Source organism: Nomascus leucogenys, chromosome 12 (assembly GCF_006542625.1).
Source record: "Nomascus leucogenys isolate Asia chromosome 12, Asia_NLE_v1, whole genome shotgun sequence".
Classification (NCBI taxonomy): domain Eukaryota; kingdom Metazoa; phylum Chordata; class Mammalia; order Primates; family Hylobatidae; genus Nomascus; species Nomascus leucogenys.
In genome coordinates, this window is record NC_044392.1 from 54,382,742 (window position 1) to 54,400,496 (window position 17,755).

The window sequence follows — 17,755 nt, forward strand, 5'->3', positions numbered from 1 at the left end:
AGCTGCTGCTCACTTCCAGACAATGAGTACCGTGAAGCGTTACCTGGTCTTTCTGATTTTTCAAGGGAGGCCAGAAATCCAACCTTTTTTTTAGACAGGCTCTCTGTTGCCCAGGCTGGGGTGCAGTGGCACAATCTCAGCTCACTGCAGCCTCAACCTCCCAGGCTCAAGTAATCTTCTCACCTTAGCCTCCCAAGTAGCTGGGGCTATAGGCACACACCACCACACCCAGCTAATTTTTGTATTTTTTGTAGAGATGGGGTTTCACCATGTTGCCTAGGCTGGTCTCAAACTCCTGGGTTCAAGTGATCCACCCACCTCAGCCTCCTATCATGCTGGGATTACAGGTGTATGCCACCGTGCCTGGCTCATGAAATCTAAATTTTAATTGAAATTTTCAAAACTGTTAATGTTGGCAACTAAATTTTAAATACAACATGTGGACCAAATGAAATATGTGCAAGCCACATTTAACCTGTGAGGCACCAATTTGCAATATCAGCTTATGCTAATTAGCCCAGCTTTCCTATGGAATTGGTCTTATTATTTATGGTCTCAACTTGTTTCTGTGGCTCCCAAACTTTATTTCACTACTTTGGAGTGTTTTGTTTAAACCATCAGTCCAGGAGCTATCTAGAGTTCTCACTGACCATTCTTTTGGGTCATTGTAACCCCTGGGTTCTGAAGCAATGATATGCTTTGTATTGGTGGGAATTCTGCCCTGGGTACCATCAGAGAAAGAGAGCAAGTTGCCAAAACTCTCTCTGTGAAATCAAAAGGCTTTGAGGCCTGGTTGTAGTTTTTTTTTTTCCTGAAGCAAAGAAGACCCTTTCTTTACTCCCCTCTTGCAGCTTCAGTGCTCAGCCTAAAATCTATACCTTTTTTCATTAGGGACTAGAAGCAAGCCCAGTTTTGAGCTGAAGGACATCTGCTCACAGGCATGTCCTGGGAAGAGGCAGCTCTCAGGCCTTGTTCAGGCACAAGACATGATCAAAGGGCCATCAGAGTGGCACCAGACGGAGCCTCTCACAAAGTAGGTGCTCACACAGCCAGGATCCCAAAGTGGAGTCTCAGGCCAAGCTTCATCCCTGGAAAGGACACAGAGGCTAAAAGGAACAAGAAGAATCTTGAAGGGCTCCTGTCCTCATATTCCCACAACTCACCCTCCGCAAACACAGAGTCTATTCAGGGGAAATCCTCATGTACATGTACATATTTCATACCAGGAGCAATTTTACCCTCAGCCAATCGATTTCCAGAGCAGGGAGAGAAAACTAAGATGGTTCACCTAAAGCAACACTATGCATCATGGACTGCAGTGCCAAAGATAGAGTAGGAGGTATAGAAACCAAGTTGACATGGCAGGGACCTGGGCAGGAGACCAGCAAGGAGCCCAAAAGAGATACTTAGAAAAACTGCCTTTGTTGTATCTTCTCAACCCCGATCAGCATCATCTCAAAGTATATCAATCCCCTTTGCTGCCCTCTGGTTACCACCTTCCTTTTAAGATATTCATTCAAGATATACTTTTCCAAAGCAGGCCTTTTCCAAAACTATTCCTCCCCCTTGACAAAATTTCCATTCCTTGGTGACCCATTCTAAAGCAAAGTAGTCTAAAAATTAAATTCATTCTAAGGTTTGATTGTTTGGTAACTACTCCTGGGAAAAACTGCATTTAAAAGAGAAAGACTGAAATATATTTTTACCTAGGTAGCCCAAAGTGACAAACCTTCAGTGGAGGGATGTTGAATAGAAGAGGTATGTTTATCTTGGAGACACGTGATTTTCTGGCTACTGCTTGATCTTACCCCTAGCAGGCAATGTTATTCCACACAGACTTTCTCCTATATGGTGAGAGAATTAACACAATCCGAGGCCTGAGAACCAGAGAGTGCATACTTGACCCTAATGGCTGCACTATTGCTCCCATAGTTTTGTTCCTGAAGACGCATTTTAGGAAGAGCCTTATGAATACTTGATCATTACCAGAATACAGTGTCTATCTCAACTAGAGCCTAATACAAAAAAGAAAAAGAAAAACAATATCCTGTTCTAAGTAAAACTGCTGTTTAGTACCAGTTGTAGAAATGAGGGCTACAGGTCTCCTTGTCTCAGGTGGGACGTAAGTGTGTGAGTGTCTTTCCTCAGATGAAGCAGCATCCTGCTTCAATGCACGTACCCACTCTGTCCTCACATTTTCCCTCTTAGTCTTCCCAATAAAAGGAGAAGCTTATTTAGGAAGAAAGACACAGGCATCAAGGGGCTGCATTCTTTTTTCTATTTCTGCCATTTAGTAGCTGTATCATTATTGTGCCTTGAGCTCTCTGTACTTCAGTTTTCTGTCTACAAACTAGAGCTGGCATTTGCCACCTACCTACATCCAGGGGTGTCATAAAGATTGAGTTGGCTGCCAAGCATGAAGCCTGCTGAGTGGTACCATTCCCTGAGAGATTCCTCCAACAGCAGTGAGACTGGGAAGAAGGGCAAGTGGATGGTTTCCATCTGTCCCCCCAACCTGCCTCGTAGTTACCTGGTGAGTTTTTCAACATGAAATAGACACTCCAGAGATCACTTTTCTCAGAAGAGATTCAAAACAGAATCTTAACCCCATATGTTTAGTAGGAACCTGAGGTTCACTGACCTTAAGAAATGACTGGAGACAGATTGCCAATTACTTTCATCCTCTGAGAAAGAGGTCCCATCTTAAGCCGCCACACAAACGCAGCCAGTTTCCATTCAGAAGCAGGTGCATGCTTTGTATTGGTGGGAATGGTAGTCCTTACTCTATGGTAGTCCTTACTCTAGGCAGCTGCACCCCTCAGCATCTGTTTTGAGGCAAATAATTATGACTGACTCAGGATTATAATCCCCATGGGCTTCATTATGTCCAGATTTCATTTCTACTCCTAGTCAGTCCCTTGTTAGATAAAAACCCTAGGGCACATGGACCTACCAATAAAAAGATGCATTAGACAGCGGGACATCAGTAGCACAGCTCCCTCCAGAGGAAAAGGGCTGATCACTTGATAGCAGTTCTAACACTGCCATCAGGGGATATCTGCGACCAAGGATAGAGGTACTCAAAGTTCAGTGAGACAGTTTTGAGCCTGGCTGTGTAAACCCTGGCCTAGTGTTTCAGGCGTTGTTAAAAAAAAAAAAAAAAAAAAAGCCTGTCTGCTTTTCACCATGACTTTGTCCCCTGCTACAAAGAGAAGCATCCAGTACTGCACTGGACACATATTCCTGAAGGTCTGTGTGACCTAGGGACCCACAAAGAACACTGATATTCAAGTCAGGGGTGTTGACTGCCCCTACTGACTCTGGGTATTCCAAGATGCCGCTTACCTGCTCTATGAGACAATTTTTTCTATGTTAATTGAGGATAAGTTCTGCCCCTCCTTCACAAGATGTTATAGGTCTTTTTTAAAACTCACTAATTTGGAAATAAATGGAAAAGAAAGAAGCCATCATCAAATTTTGTAAAACCATATTGTAAAATGTATACTGAAGCAGTGATAGTCATCACTTTCAAATACTGCATAGATTGTTAACTAAGATCCTGATAAAAAAGTGAGCCAATAACTAAAATAAGGGAAATAAATTTGGAGGGGCAGCAGGTAGTCTTGAATTCCTAAGAATTATGGTACAAAAAAAAGAATGTCTTTAATCACGCAAGAATTGGTTGCCGAAAGAGGTGCTAAAGGTACTTGGCTTACTAGAGCTCACATATGGAGAAGCATCAACCCCTGAGATAATCTCTGACTCATGGCAGAAGGGGCTCCATGGATACGGAAAGAGCTGCATGCAGGAACTCGTCAGTCCAGGCCATGTGGAAGGCCTAGGACAAGATTAGTACAAACCACTGCTCCTCTCCAGTTCCTGAGAAGGGTCATTAGGCATGCTCTAAGTAAGAATGAGAACACCACCCCAACTGCGTGTCCCATTCCATTCCCCCAGCCTCCTCTTCTCTCCTTTCCCTGACCATGATTTACCCTCTATGCATATCATGTGCAAATGATTGCACAACCCAGCTTAGCAAAGTTTAGATGAGAAAGGTTTGCCTGGTTGGAAGAAAAACTCTTCTGAGTGTAAATACAATCTGTAAAACTAGTAAGTGTGTACCTAGAAGTGATAGCGAAATAGGCAGGAAGACTTTCGCCTTTTGCAATTATTGTATTATAACTAAATACATACTTGGGGAAGGGAGGAGAAAAATGAAAAAAAATTCTCGGTTCAGCAGTTGGGTAAGAAGAAAGAAAAACTTTTATGAAAGACAGTTCACTCTCCACTGCCCTAGACATTGCAGCTCCTAGAGCCAGGAAAAAGTGGTATTCAGCTCTGGCAGTAGCCACCAAGTTGCAGTGGGACATCCCATTGTCTCCAATGCCACTGCTTTCTGGAAGTTCTACAGAGCAGACAAAGAAGATTCTAAAAGAATTCATAGGGTTGTCTGAAGGGAAAAGTAGATGGCCCCATGGCCTTTTTCTGCAATTCTTTCATCTATGAAACAAAGTGATAAAGACTTAGTTTGTTATGAAGCACATTCATAACAAACTTCCTGGAGAAATCTCTGGCAAAAGAGAGACACATTATTGGGATGGCGGTCCTGTATTCTCTAACCTTCCACATCCTTGTGCCAGAGCTAATAGTCGTGTGTTAGACTGTTACAAAACAAATAAAATTAACTTGACTTTTCACCATCTTTGTTTTTTCTTTTTATGTGTCAGCTGAACTAGACTGTGAAGAGACTGCCTCAGTTTCCAGTTATTTTTCCTTTAGAGTTGAAGGCCTAGAAAACAAGGGGAGTGGGGTAAAGGGGGTGAGGGTGGTATGTTAGTAAATGTTCAACCACCAGCTCTCTCCAGTGTAAAGAAGGCCGACTTTGTAGTGTTTGCCAATTTCCTTGGTGTAAATTATCCCACTGCCACCAATTTCAAGCTACCAACCTAATGTCACTGAATGCAGAGTTGGGAAGACGTGCAGTAGCATAACATGATAAAGTTTTCCACCATATGCTGGATGTGTACCATTCAGTAAGTATAAATAACCTCAAGAACATAGGCGATAGTAAAATAATTAGGAAGTGATCAGCTTTGAATATTTATTACCTTTGTGTTTCATATCTTTTTTGTTTAAATTTATATAACTTAATTGTGACTGTTCTTAACAAATGACTCACAGAATTCCTGAAAATTTAGCAAATGACTCTTGTCAGCCAGTACAAACCAGCTCCAACACACCACTGGGTGGGATGGAAGAGAATCTGATTCAGAAAGAGCATGAAAACTTTCTTGATCAATTGAGATTTGGTCCATTTTTTTTTCCTCTCTTTCACTACACAAATCTCAGGAAAAAATAAAAGGTATATTTGTTTGGACTATGGAAAGGTATGATAGAATGATATTTGTTCTCTTCCATATCAATGAGAACTACAGAGAGGGTTAACTTTGTTCATTACAGGTAAAAATAAACTGATAACAAAATAAAATTAGCCAAAAGCTTCTGTCTGGGATTTATCATGTCACTTCTCTGCTCATATTCCTTCAATAGCTCTTCATTGCCTACCCAATAAATTCTAGATTTTTTTTAACATGACTTACGAAGCCTTTTATTACTGACTCCAACCCACCTAGAGACTATGTCTGTTTTTACCTGACCAGAATCTATTCTCCCTTCTTTTATAATCTCCATTTCACCTATGGGAAACATCCATCCTCAATTAGATGTAGTCTTAGTGAACCCTTAGTCATGTTAATGCAGCATCCCCTGGTTAAGGGTCAGGTTTTTTGACCCAAATGGGCCAGTCAGACACTCTCTCCCTGGAATGTGAATCTTGAATAAGAGTAACAAAGAAACTGAAAATTGGTTGGAATTCATTTATCTTGGGCAGAAGCTCCAGAAGAAAAATTCACAATTAGTTTCTGCTTACCTAGGTTTCCAGGAGATGTTTGGCTCCACATTTTTCAGATCATGGTTCTTCAGCCTTCCTTCAATTTGCTGAGCTACCTCAGAGTTCCTTTTTATTTTTTTAATTTAACATAGCCAAAATCATCTCCATTGCTTGCCAGAGCAGCCCGACTAGTACACCACCTTTCTAGCCTCACCTCCCACATTCGTCTACACACCACTGTGCCCCAGCCTTACAGAACCATTGGCCAGTCCCCAGTATGGACAGTCCTGGCAGATCATGACGAATGTCATGTTGTTTCAGGACTCTGTGCTGCCTTTTTCCTACGATCAGCTTCTTCTCATCCTACGAGAGTCAGCTCAGTTGTCTTTCTCTTTATGAAATTTTACAAACTTCCCAAGAAAAGTCAGTTGCCCCCACCTTTGTGGTCCCTCAGTACTTTTGTGCCCTTCTATCATAGCACTTACCAATTGTTGTATTTACTTGCTTTTCTCCCATCTGACTGCAAGCAACTTTAGGACAGAGATTTTTTCCTATATTACTGAATATTCAGTACTTAGCACAGTGCCTGGAACGTTGCAATGTTTGCTGAATGAATGAATGATTACTGAGACATCTCTCAGGGCAGGAAGAAGATAATCAGCCAAGCACTCCCCAGCAATAGAGCAAGTTGACACTACACAGGCATATATCTTAGGAAGAGGTTCCCTGAAGGTCCCAGGAGTTCCAGGCTTGAAAGCAAGCAAACTTTCTTTGTCATAAATAAAGGAAGAAAAAGATATTTTCATAAGAATTACTGGATGTTGTCACCTAGAGCAACCCCAGAAGCCACATATTAAAGATAGCATCCTTATGTTAAAGACGCTGTCACCCAGAGCAACCTTGGAAGCCATGTTATGAAGCTGTCAGTCAGTTTTTGAACAGTTGTCAGAGGGCTTCCCACCCTGCCAATTCCCATTAATTGGACTTTTAGACCTTACGTGAGATGAAAAATAAACTTTTATTGTATTAATCCACTCAGATGTCAAGATTTACCTGTTATAGTATCTAGCATTATCTATTTACAGAGATTGGTACATTGAGGTTAAGTGTGATTGTAACAAAAACCTAAAATATGTGGCTTAACAGTCATGTGAGTGGTAAAAAACAAAAATCAAAGATGAAGACCCAGGTTTGTACTATGCAAATATTTAATAAAAATATTACCTGTGATGACTTGTGCATTTGTTGTATATGGCTGTGTAACAAATCACTCTAAAACTTAATGGGTTGAAACAACAAGTATATCTTATCCCTCACAGTTTCTGTAGGTCAGGAATCCTAGAGCAGCTTGGGTGCGGTCTCTCGGAAGATTGCAGTCAAATATAGGTGGGACCTTCAGTTATCAGAGGTTTGACTAGAATGGTAGGATCCACTCATTCACATGGCTGCACAACTACCAAGTTAATGCTGGCAAGTTGGTTTCTCTCCCCTTGGGCCCCTCCATGGGGCTGCTTGAGTGTCCTTATGACCCAGTAGCTGGTTTCACCTAGAGAAAGTAGTTCAAGAGACCAAAGCAGAAACTTCAATGTCTTTTATGACCTAACCTTGGAAGGCACGTACCATCGATTCCACCATATTCTGTTGGTCATTTTCTCTCAAACTGCCCCGACCACTGTGGAGAGAATAAACTAGAAAGAAGCAAGATTTAAGGCAAAGACATCAATTTGGCTCTTTTTTCTGTTTCAGTGATTTCATTGTACGTATAATATGCATTGTAATCTGCTCTAAATGCTTCTGTTCAATTGTCACCATAAAGGAAGCCTTCATCCGAGGATAATGTGTGGTCATGACCCCTTCGGCCAGGACAGATTTTGTGTCCTCTTTTTTTCTTTTCCTCCTGCATCTGTTTTTCTCTGACACTCAGCTTTCCTGAAAACTGTTTAGTGTTTCTAATTCATCCAAGTTTTCCAGTTGTATTTTTCTTTCTCATCTGCTGCAGTTTTCATCTTTAAACTAGCTAGATCTGTAGATGGAAGAAACAAGGAGGTACCTCCAAAATTGAGTTAGATCAATGTAACCAACAAAAATGATGAGATTAGATAAACACAAGTGACCTGAGCCAATGGAATATAACTTAACAATTAAAAAACTCAATAATATCTATAAGGCAGACATTGTGACAGGGAATGTCATTATGATATTACAACAATTGTTCATCTCTCTAAGATCTCTCAGATCAGAAGGTCAACTTCCTCCAGTTTTTTTTTCATAATTCTATCAGCCTATGGCACTAAATTCTAGGACAACTCTATATTTTTCTTGAATTATAGTTTACTTGTCTTTCTTTAAATTTTTTTTTTTTTTTTTTTTTTTTTTTTGAGATGGAGTCTCCGTTACCCAGGCTGGAGTGCAGTGGCTCGATCTCAGCTCACTGCAAGCTCCGCCTCCCGGGTTCACACCATTCTCCTGCCTCAGCCTCCCGAGTAGCTGGGACTACAGGCACCTGCCACCATGCCCAGCTAATTTTTTCTATTTTTTAGTAAAGACGGGGTTTCACCGTGTTAGCCAGGATGGTCTTGATCTCCTGACCTCGTGATCCGCCCACCTCAGCTCCCAATGTGCTGGGATTACAGGCGTGAGCCACCGCACCTGGCCAAATATTTTTTAGAAATTTACTTATCCAATAGTCAAAGAGGATTTTTCTTTACATTTTTATTAATTCTGTTGACCTAATTTTACTGTGTCTAATCAGGTCCCATACCTATTCTGGGATGGATGAGATTCTCAGTTTTATAGACAAGTAATAGATAGGGAAAATAACAACAACTAGACAGAGAATAACCTGGAGTCTGTGGAAGGTTTCAAAGACATGAGAAGAAAACAATAAACACCGAAAGTAAAAGAATGGCATAATTGCAAAAAATCTTTACTTAAAAAAATAAAAATTTATTTAAAATCTGTTTGTACTCTCAAAAAAAAGGTTAAAGAAAACATGGACTCTATAAAACAATACATGAAACACAAGATAATAAGGTACTAGATTGAATTGTAAAAGGAGCTGGCAGAGTTAGCAAACAATGCCACAGCAGAATTTAAGAATAAAGAGCAAAATTAGCAATACATAAAACCAAATCAATTTTGTAAAGAATCAATACCAGAAATTCTCCCAAATGCCAAAAGAAAGGACAAAGAGATGAAAATTATCAAAGAAGAAATAATAGATATGGAGGAAAGACAATAAAAATCCAACACATGGATATCGATGCTCCTGAAGAAAAGTCAGGACAAGTGAACCATAAGCTCTAAAGATACAATAGAAGGAAATTTTCTTGAGCCGATAAAAGACCTAAAATTGCAAATTGGAAGGGATTCATCATGTACCAGGGAAAAAGTCTAGATAAATTTTGATTTGCAAGTATAAAGACATAATTCTATAATTTAGAAATGTAATGGAACAACCCCTGCAATGGTTTCTGTAGCACTATTGAACAGCTATGTTTTCACATTCTTGTCTGCTTGTGAACATAGAGTAGGGTCATACCTCTCTCAATAGGAGGTGAGGCTTCCTTGAAGATAATAGATATTTCAAATGTCAACTGCTGAAAAAAGAAAGATTCTAAGATGAGAAAAGAGAATTTGGAAAGTGGGCCTTAAACAGGAACAAAAGGGAATTCCTTTATCTGAGCCTCATTCTCCTGAGCCTACAATCCAAAGAGTCATAATATGCTCACTAGTGCTTCCAAAAAAAGAAGGGAAAATGGCATCTGCCATATGGAGGCAAGCTAGGAACTAAGTTGGAGAGCTAATGAGTTAATACAAGTCAAGATCTTAAAACAGTACCTGGCACATGGTAAGCATTCCACAAATGTTAGCTATCATCACCTTCATAATTATCATTCTATGTGATATGATTACTGTAATTTAGCATAGCCTTATTATTATTATTGAGACAGTCTTGCTCTGTCACCCATGCTGGAGTCCAGTGGCACAATCTCAGCTCACTGCAACTTCCACCTCCCGAGTTCAAGCAATTCTCCTGCCTCAGCCTCCAGAGTAGCTGAGACTACAGCCGCATGCCACCATGCCTGGCTAATTTTTGTATTTTTAGTAGAGACTGGGTTTCACCATGTTGGCCAGGCTGGTCTCGAACTCCTGACCTCGTGATCCACCACCTCGACCTCCCAAAGTGCTGGGGTCACAGGCATGAGCCACTGCACCCGGCCTAGTTTTATTATTAAATGATGTACCTTAGACTCAGCTTTGATAGCGATTTAAGAAAAGGGTTTATGTGGTCTGGAGGGTAAAGGAGAGAGATTCCTCCTCTCCCTCAGAGGCCACTGTTGGTCATAGGGATGAGTAATAGCTCAAAAGGAAAAGGGAAGCTGGAGTGAGCATAAGGAACCAAAAACTCATGGCTCTCAGTTTCAGCCAACCCTCTCAATGTGGCGCTAGTCCTTCCAGTGCCAACTGTGGATGAAAAGAGTGTTTATCAAGTTACTCACAAAGGAAAAAAAACATCAGGCTGGCATCATACTTCTCCATAGCACATTAAATTTCAGAAAAGAAAAGATTATCCACAGAATATTGCAGATGAAAAACTTAAGCTGAAAACTCCACAACAAGCCAAATTTCATTCATGTGTGAAGCCAATTGAAAGGTACTCTCAATTATGCAAAAGCTCAAAATACCTGCGAACCCTTCATATATATACATGTATGTATATATATATTTTTTTTTGATATGGAGTTTTACTCTTATAGCCCAGGCTGGAGTGCAATGGCGTGATCTCGGCTCATTCAACCTCCACCTCCCAGATTCAAGAGATTCTCATGCCTCAGCCTCATGAGTAGCTGGCATTAGAGGCATGTGCCACCACACCTGGCTAATTTTTGCATTATTAGTAGAGACAGGGTTTCACCATGTTGGCCAGGCTGGTCTCGAACTCCTGACCTCAGGTGATCCACCCGCTTCAGCCTCCCAAAGTGCTGGGATTACAGGCATTAGCCACCACGCCTGCCCAAGAGAAACATTTTTTAAAAGAATTCAAGGCTCAAGAATAGTAGCTCATACCTGTAATCCCAACATTTTGAGAGGCAGAGGTGGGAAGACCGCTTGAGCCCAGGAGTTTGAGACTAGCCTGGGCACATTGTGAGACTCTGTCTCTACAAAAATTTAAAAATTAGCCAGGCATGATGGTGCACGGCTATAGTCCCAGCTACTTGAGAAGCTGAGGTGGGAGAATCACTTGAGCCCAGGAACTACAGTGAGCTGTGATCATGCCACTGCACTCCAGCCTGAACAACAAAGTGAGATGCTGTCTCAGAAGAAAAAAAAAAATAGAAAGAAAAATCAAGAAGGCGAAGTATGAAAGAGGCTGATGATGAATACTGAAGACATTTAAGCATAAAATGAATTAAATGTAACTATTTTAAGTATAGTTACAAAACAGAATACAAATATCATAAATAATCCTTAACAAAAATATATTTTTAAAGTAAGGTTTAAAATCCCAGATTACACCAACATAAACTTGGGTATTGTGTGGGGTGAAGGGGGTAACAAGAAGAAATGTGAGAAAGTAGAAGTGTCCTGGTATTCTCAACTTACGAAGATACTATTTTATTCTCTGTGTTAGTAATAAGAAAAATATAAAGTGTTGTGTGTTGTTTTAAAACAAAAGGCATGCCTTCCAGATTACTAGGAAACAAAACAAGAAACAAGGACTACACAGTCCATATAGCAAAAAGAAGAAAAAAAACAGAAAAAAAAGCAAAAATCAAGACCAAACACACAAAATATGAGAGCAGAATCATTAAATCAAACCAAAATATCGATCTTTGTTAATTTAAAATATAATATGCAACAAAGACATACTATGAATAATTTTGCACTGAAAAATAAGGCATTGGACTGTATGAAGCTCTCAGAAATGCATGGAAATATGGACAGAAAAATAGTAGCAATAAAAGACTTCAGTCCTTGACGAATTGATAGAAGACAAAAATAGAGAAGACCTAAATGTAATTTACAAGTCCAATTTAATGGATATGTAATGAAATGTTAAACAAAATATTTCCTATGTCTTGGAGTTTCAATAAGGCTACATAACCAAGGACAATAAATGCTCAATGTCTATACTTTCTAAAAAGTGGTACAAAGCACAATCTAGAATTGCTTAAAAAAAAAGAGTAGCCCCCAAACGGTCTTGCAACTCCTAGCTCACAATCCACCTCTGAGTTATTTAAGAGAAAGATAAGGGTTGACCGATAGGAGCAGTCTTTGAAGGGAGTTGTCAGACTAGAAGAAAGAGCTGTGGTGTTTCTCACCCCCTTCCCTCACTCCCCTCCAAGTGAGGGGCTCAAGGAAAACCCCTGAGACCTTCTGGGAAGCACTTGCTGGGAGGGAGGCCTGACCTCTTTCTCACTAGTCATTAGTGGCCTATTGGTCTGCAGAAGTTCACAGGCTCACTTCCGGCTGCCACAGTAGCCAAGCTTGCAGGACCTTGATGTGTGTCCTCAGAATTTGCTGGGACATAGACACAGTGATCTTCCCTTGCCCAGGGAAAATTGGAGGCTTGAATAAGTGTTTCTTGTGGGCCAAATTCTTCACCATAATATTATTTTATTATAGTAAACACCACCAAAAAAAAAAAATCCAAAAGTAGATTGGTTAAGTTACTCATGACATAACCATATGATGGGATGTTATTGAGTCAATAAAAATGCTATAAAGTCTTTGGCATGAGAAAATATTCATAATATACATTTTTTTTGAGGAGGGTCTCACTCTGTCACCCAGGCTGGAACGCAGTGGTGCAATCACAGATTATTATAGCCTCAACCTCACAGGCTCAAGCAATCCCCACACTTCAGCCTCCAGAGTAGCTGGGATTACAGGTGCGCCACCATGCCTGGCTAATTTTTTTTTTTTTAATAGAGACAGGGTCTTCCAATGTTATCCAGGTTGGTCTCAAACTCCTGGGCTCAAGTAATCCTCTCACTTCGGCCTCCCAAAGTGCTGGGATTACAAGTTTTAGCCACCATGCCTGGCCTATAACATATTTCTTTTGTTGTTGTTGTTTTTTGTTTGTTTGTTTGTTTTTTAGACAAAGTCTTGCTCTGTCACCCAGGCGGGAGTGCAGTGGCGCAATCTTGGCTCACTGCAACCTCCGCCTCCCAGGTTCAAGCGATTCTCCTGCCTCAGCCTCCCAAGTAGGTGGGATTACAGGCATGTGCCACCATGCCCAGCTAATTTTTGTATTTTTAGTAGAGATGGGGTTTCACCATGTTGGCCAGGCTGGTCTCAAACTCCTGACCTCAAGTGATCCTCCCACCTCGGCCTCCCAAAGTGCTGGGACTACAGGCATGAGCCACCATGCCCATCCCCACGATATATTTCTAAAATGAAATATAATGAAAACTATGTAACAACATAGTATGCTCATTGTCTTAGTTCAAGCTACTATAACAAGATACCATACATTGGGTGGCTTCAACAACAAACTTTTTAAAATTTTTTATTCTTAACTTTTGTGGGTGCATAATAGGTGTATATATCTAACAAACATTTATTTCTCATAGTTCCAGATGCCAGAAGTCCAAGATCAGGGTGCCAGCATGGTCACTTCTTGGTGAGGGCCCTCCTTCTGGTTCACAGACAGCTGCCTTCTCACCATATACTCACCTGTCAGAAAGAGAGCGTGCTGGTTCCCTCATCTCCTTGGAAGGGCACAAATCCCATCATGGGGCTTCACTCTCATGACCTCATCTAAACCTAATCAGCTCCCAAAGGCCCCTCCTCCAAATACTATCACATCGGGAACCAGGGCTTCAACGTGTGCATTTTGGGGGTACACAAACAGGACCCATTTTTTCAATATTGGATCACAATATTGGATCACAAGGAGTGCTATGGACTCCTTGTGATCCAGTTTTGGGAAAATCAAAAGGTGTATGTGCATTGGTGTGGGTATGCATCACGTTAACCAAGAATAAGAATGAATATCCCAGACTTTGGAAATATGCCAGTGCTGTACTCCTTTGCAACTGTCTTAACGTCATGGCGGCAAATCTCAATCCAGTGGTAAAGGTGGGCACTTCTTTAAAATAAGCGAATGTCCCTGCTGGTAGTTATCCCAAGAAGTTAGTCCTGGAGCAAGAAGTGGTGGGGCAGTAGGGAGAGCTTTCTGCTCTGCCTGATCACAGACGGCAGGGGACCAGAAGTTTGGAACAGTTCATACAGTAAGAATATGAACATCCTTTACTTTGAACTTCAACTAATATATTCCATTTTAAATTTAATCTCTACACATTCTTCCCCTTTGTTCACAAAATATATGGATCAAATTCATTCTGTATGATAATTATATTAACAGAGAATCCCAAAATTAGTTTCAATAAATGAAAAAAGTTGGTGTTATATATTTCAAATAATGCCACTGAATCTTTCCAAATTTGGGAGCTCTACAATCATCAGTCTTTTCAGTATAATTTGAATAATTGACAACCAAAACTTTCAAATATACATTTATAAATATTAATAAATATACATTGAAACCAATTAACAATGAAGGAAAACTGAATGTAAACTCATAATAATAATAATAATAATGGGTAAAAATTATTGCATACTTACTATAAAGTGCTTATTTTCCTGAGGGCTTTATGTATATTAATCTTCATAATAGCCTTATGAGATAAGGTACTATTACTATCTCTATTTTTTAGATGAGGAAACTGAAGTACAGAGAGTTTAGTAACTTGCATAAAAGCACACAACTATTTAATCTTCTTTATTCCTCAGGAACACGTCCTCAAGAACAACCAACCAAGCACTTGATACAGAGTTAACTCTAACTCATATGAACCAATCAAGGCCCTGGACAGGGTAGTGCATACCAGGTCAGCACCAAGGTCAATATATCCAAAATGAGATTGTGTAAGAGGAAAGGACTGGAATGCACCTCCAAGAAGGTAAAAGTGAGAACCAACTAGGGAAGAGGTTCAAAGTAGACTCAAGGAAGATGAAGGGGAATTCTTGAGCCAAAGCACAAGTGGTTGGAAAAGATTTTTAGGCTTCCTGAGGCTATGGAGTGAGCATATCTAGAGAAAGGGTGCGGGAGTGGAAAAAAGCAAAGAGCAAAGCTAGCACCACTCTGGCCCTTAGTCCCCTTTCTCTAGGCAAATCAGAACTGGCATTTTCCTAGTGTGAAGGCGCTAATTCACTCCAGGAAAGTTTTGAGATGGGGAGCAGAGTCTCACAACCAATCCCCAGTCCGTGTGCATAAGAATCTCCTGGGAAGCTGTTAAAAATGCAGATTCCTTCTAAAAAAAATTGAATGCACAAAAGCAGTGAGTAGAGTGGTGATTACCATGGGTTGGGGGGGACGGTCGGGTGGGGTTGGGGAGATGTTGGTCAAAGGAAATTTCAGTTAGATAAGAGAAGTAAGTTCAAGAGATCTATTGTACAATATGGTGACTATAGTTAATAACAATGTATCCATTTTTGAAAACCACTAAGAGAGTAGATTTTAATACCACAAAAAATAAGTATCTGAAGTAATACATATGCTAATTACCTTGATTTAGCCATTCCACAATGTATACATATTTCAAGACATCATTTTGTGCATGATAAATGTATACAGTTTTTATATATTATGACTCCCAGATTCCTCCTTGGAGTCACTTTCAGAAATCCCAAGTCCACTGGTCTACATTAGGGCTTATGAATCTACATTTTAAATAAGCTCCCCAAGTCATTAGAGAACCACACTTTGAGAAAACTGCACCTATACATTTTCTAGGTATCAAGTATAGATACTGTCCATGGGACCATTGGGAAATAAACACTTTTCCTCTGAATACTTGGGGTTTCCTGTCCAGCTTACACTGGTGACTTAGTGGGGCACACAAGGGAGTTCAGAGATTCAGTGAACCTGGCACAGTGGGCAAAACTACAAGATAGGATGTCTACCCATGAAGGGAGACAGCTGGAGTAGCATGCCATGGAATTGGTGGTATCATATGTCTCAAAAGATCCCAGACCTACTACTGCATGTGAATCTACAACTACGTCACAATAAGTAAAAAGTTTCAAAAGAAAATCCCTAACAGAGATCATCCAGCCACTGGCATGGGCAGGCGCTATGTATGTGCATGGAGAAGAGGTACTAGGGTGTTTCCCAGGGTTCTAGTGTTAGTGTCAACTCCTGGGCCCAGTCCTTTGCATTAATTTGGAGGAAGGGGGTGAAGTAGTTAGCTGTCAGTATGTGGATGGTGCTGCGAAGTGTGAGAGTACCGCGGGTGTGAACACTGCAGTTGCTATGAAAAAGGACAGTAAAGTGGTGTGAGCAAACACTCATCCAAAGGACACAGACTGATCATCTTGCCAATCCACTCTTCATAGCACATCTATGGGACTGGCTGTCAATCTCTGGATGAGTGGCAAACCATGGCTACTAGTTATGAACATGACGTATTTTGAAAAGCTCCCTTGGAAAAATAGCACAAACTGGGGACTCAGAGCCCAGATGGTATGACTGTCCATGGAGGCAGAACCAAAAGATCTCACTATTTTAAGAGGATGGCAGCAGCTAGAGTGTATAGGGAGAATATTACCAGCGGTAGAGATGGGAGGACAAGCCATTTTAGTGTCAGAGTCCACCACCAGCAGTAGAGACTTGCTTTGAAAGGAGAGTCAATTGGATACTAAATGCAGTGCGAAGGTTTCTAAAGACATTCCTCAATCAAAATCAGGGGGTAAAGCAGTCGCTTGAATCACCTAGGCCTGTCCTTTACCTGGTCACAAGTGGTACAGTAGGGGGAATTCTGAATAGTGTCACCCAAAGCTTTGCATAGGCCTTAGGCCAGCAGGCATTGCACACCTTTCTCTGCTATTCCTGGTTACTGAGACTCTGATCCCTACTGCACACCCCAGTAAGCCACCAAGGTAACCTGCTTGCCTTGATAGTCTCTCTCAGCACTCTGCACTCTACACACTCTTGAATGTCAGTTAGGTGCTCTTATGTGGGAATCTACCTGCTTCCCTAATAGATACAGCCAGGACACACAGTTCTCTGGTTTATGACACTCCCATAGTAGAGCTGCCTCTACAGCTCCTTGAAATTCTGGATCAGGGATTGGACATCTGACAGGTAGTTTTGACTGCTTGGTATGACAGAGTTCAATCCAACAAAAGGAAGACATGTTCCCTTGTGTGTAATGAATCTGCAGGTCACTTATTCAAACTGTAGTAGTCTGAACTCAGATGCTGGATGTCAGGTCCCCTCAGGATTGTCTTCCTGGCTTGACTCCTACACAGGGTGATTTCCTGGGTGGAGCCAGTTTGCAGGACTCTGAGACTATATGGACTACAAAGCCTGCTTAGGCCCTAGGTCGGCGGCAGAGTAAGCCCCACAGCAATGCATTAAGCCTTCATGAAATGAGTGTTGAATGAATGAGGTAGTGATTCAGTATATATTTGATCCACTGCAACAGGTGGGAAGGGGGCAGAGGGAGCTACTTCCTAAAATAACCCTTCTTCAGACTCTTAAAGAACTGATCCTTGTTTGAATTAAAATCTATCTTTATTTAACTTCCAATCCTTTGCCCTACAGATAACTTGTAGCACCACATCAGTTCTACCCATTCTTTCACATGAAGACAGATGTCATGTTCTGAGTCATCTTTCTTCACCTCCTTCCACCAGCTCTTATCTGGTGGCTCACATTGGAGTGAGTTCCAATATGTTTTTGTATAATCTCTCGCTTTTTTTTCTTTTTTCTTTCTTTTTTTTTTGAGACGGAGTTTCACTCTTGTTGCCTATGCTGGAGGGCAATGGCGCGATCTCGGCTCACCGCAACCT

General features: G+C 40.9%; 1 pseudogene across 1 annotated transcript in view; it reads right to left on the reverse strand.

Moving 5' to 3' along the window:
- LOC100585076 overlaps nucleotides 1-17,755 on the reverse strand; it is a 1,278,821-nt pseudogene that overhangs the window by 814,383 nt on the left and 446,683 nt on the right. The gene's annotated exons all lie outside the window — the stretch shown is intronic.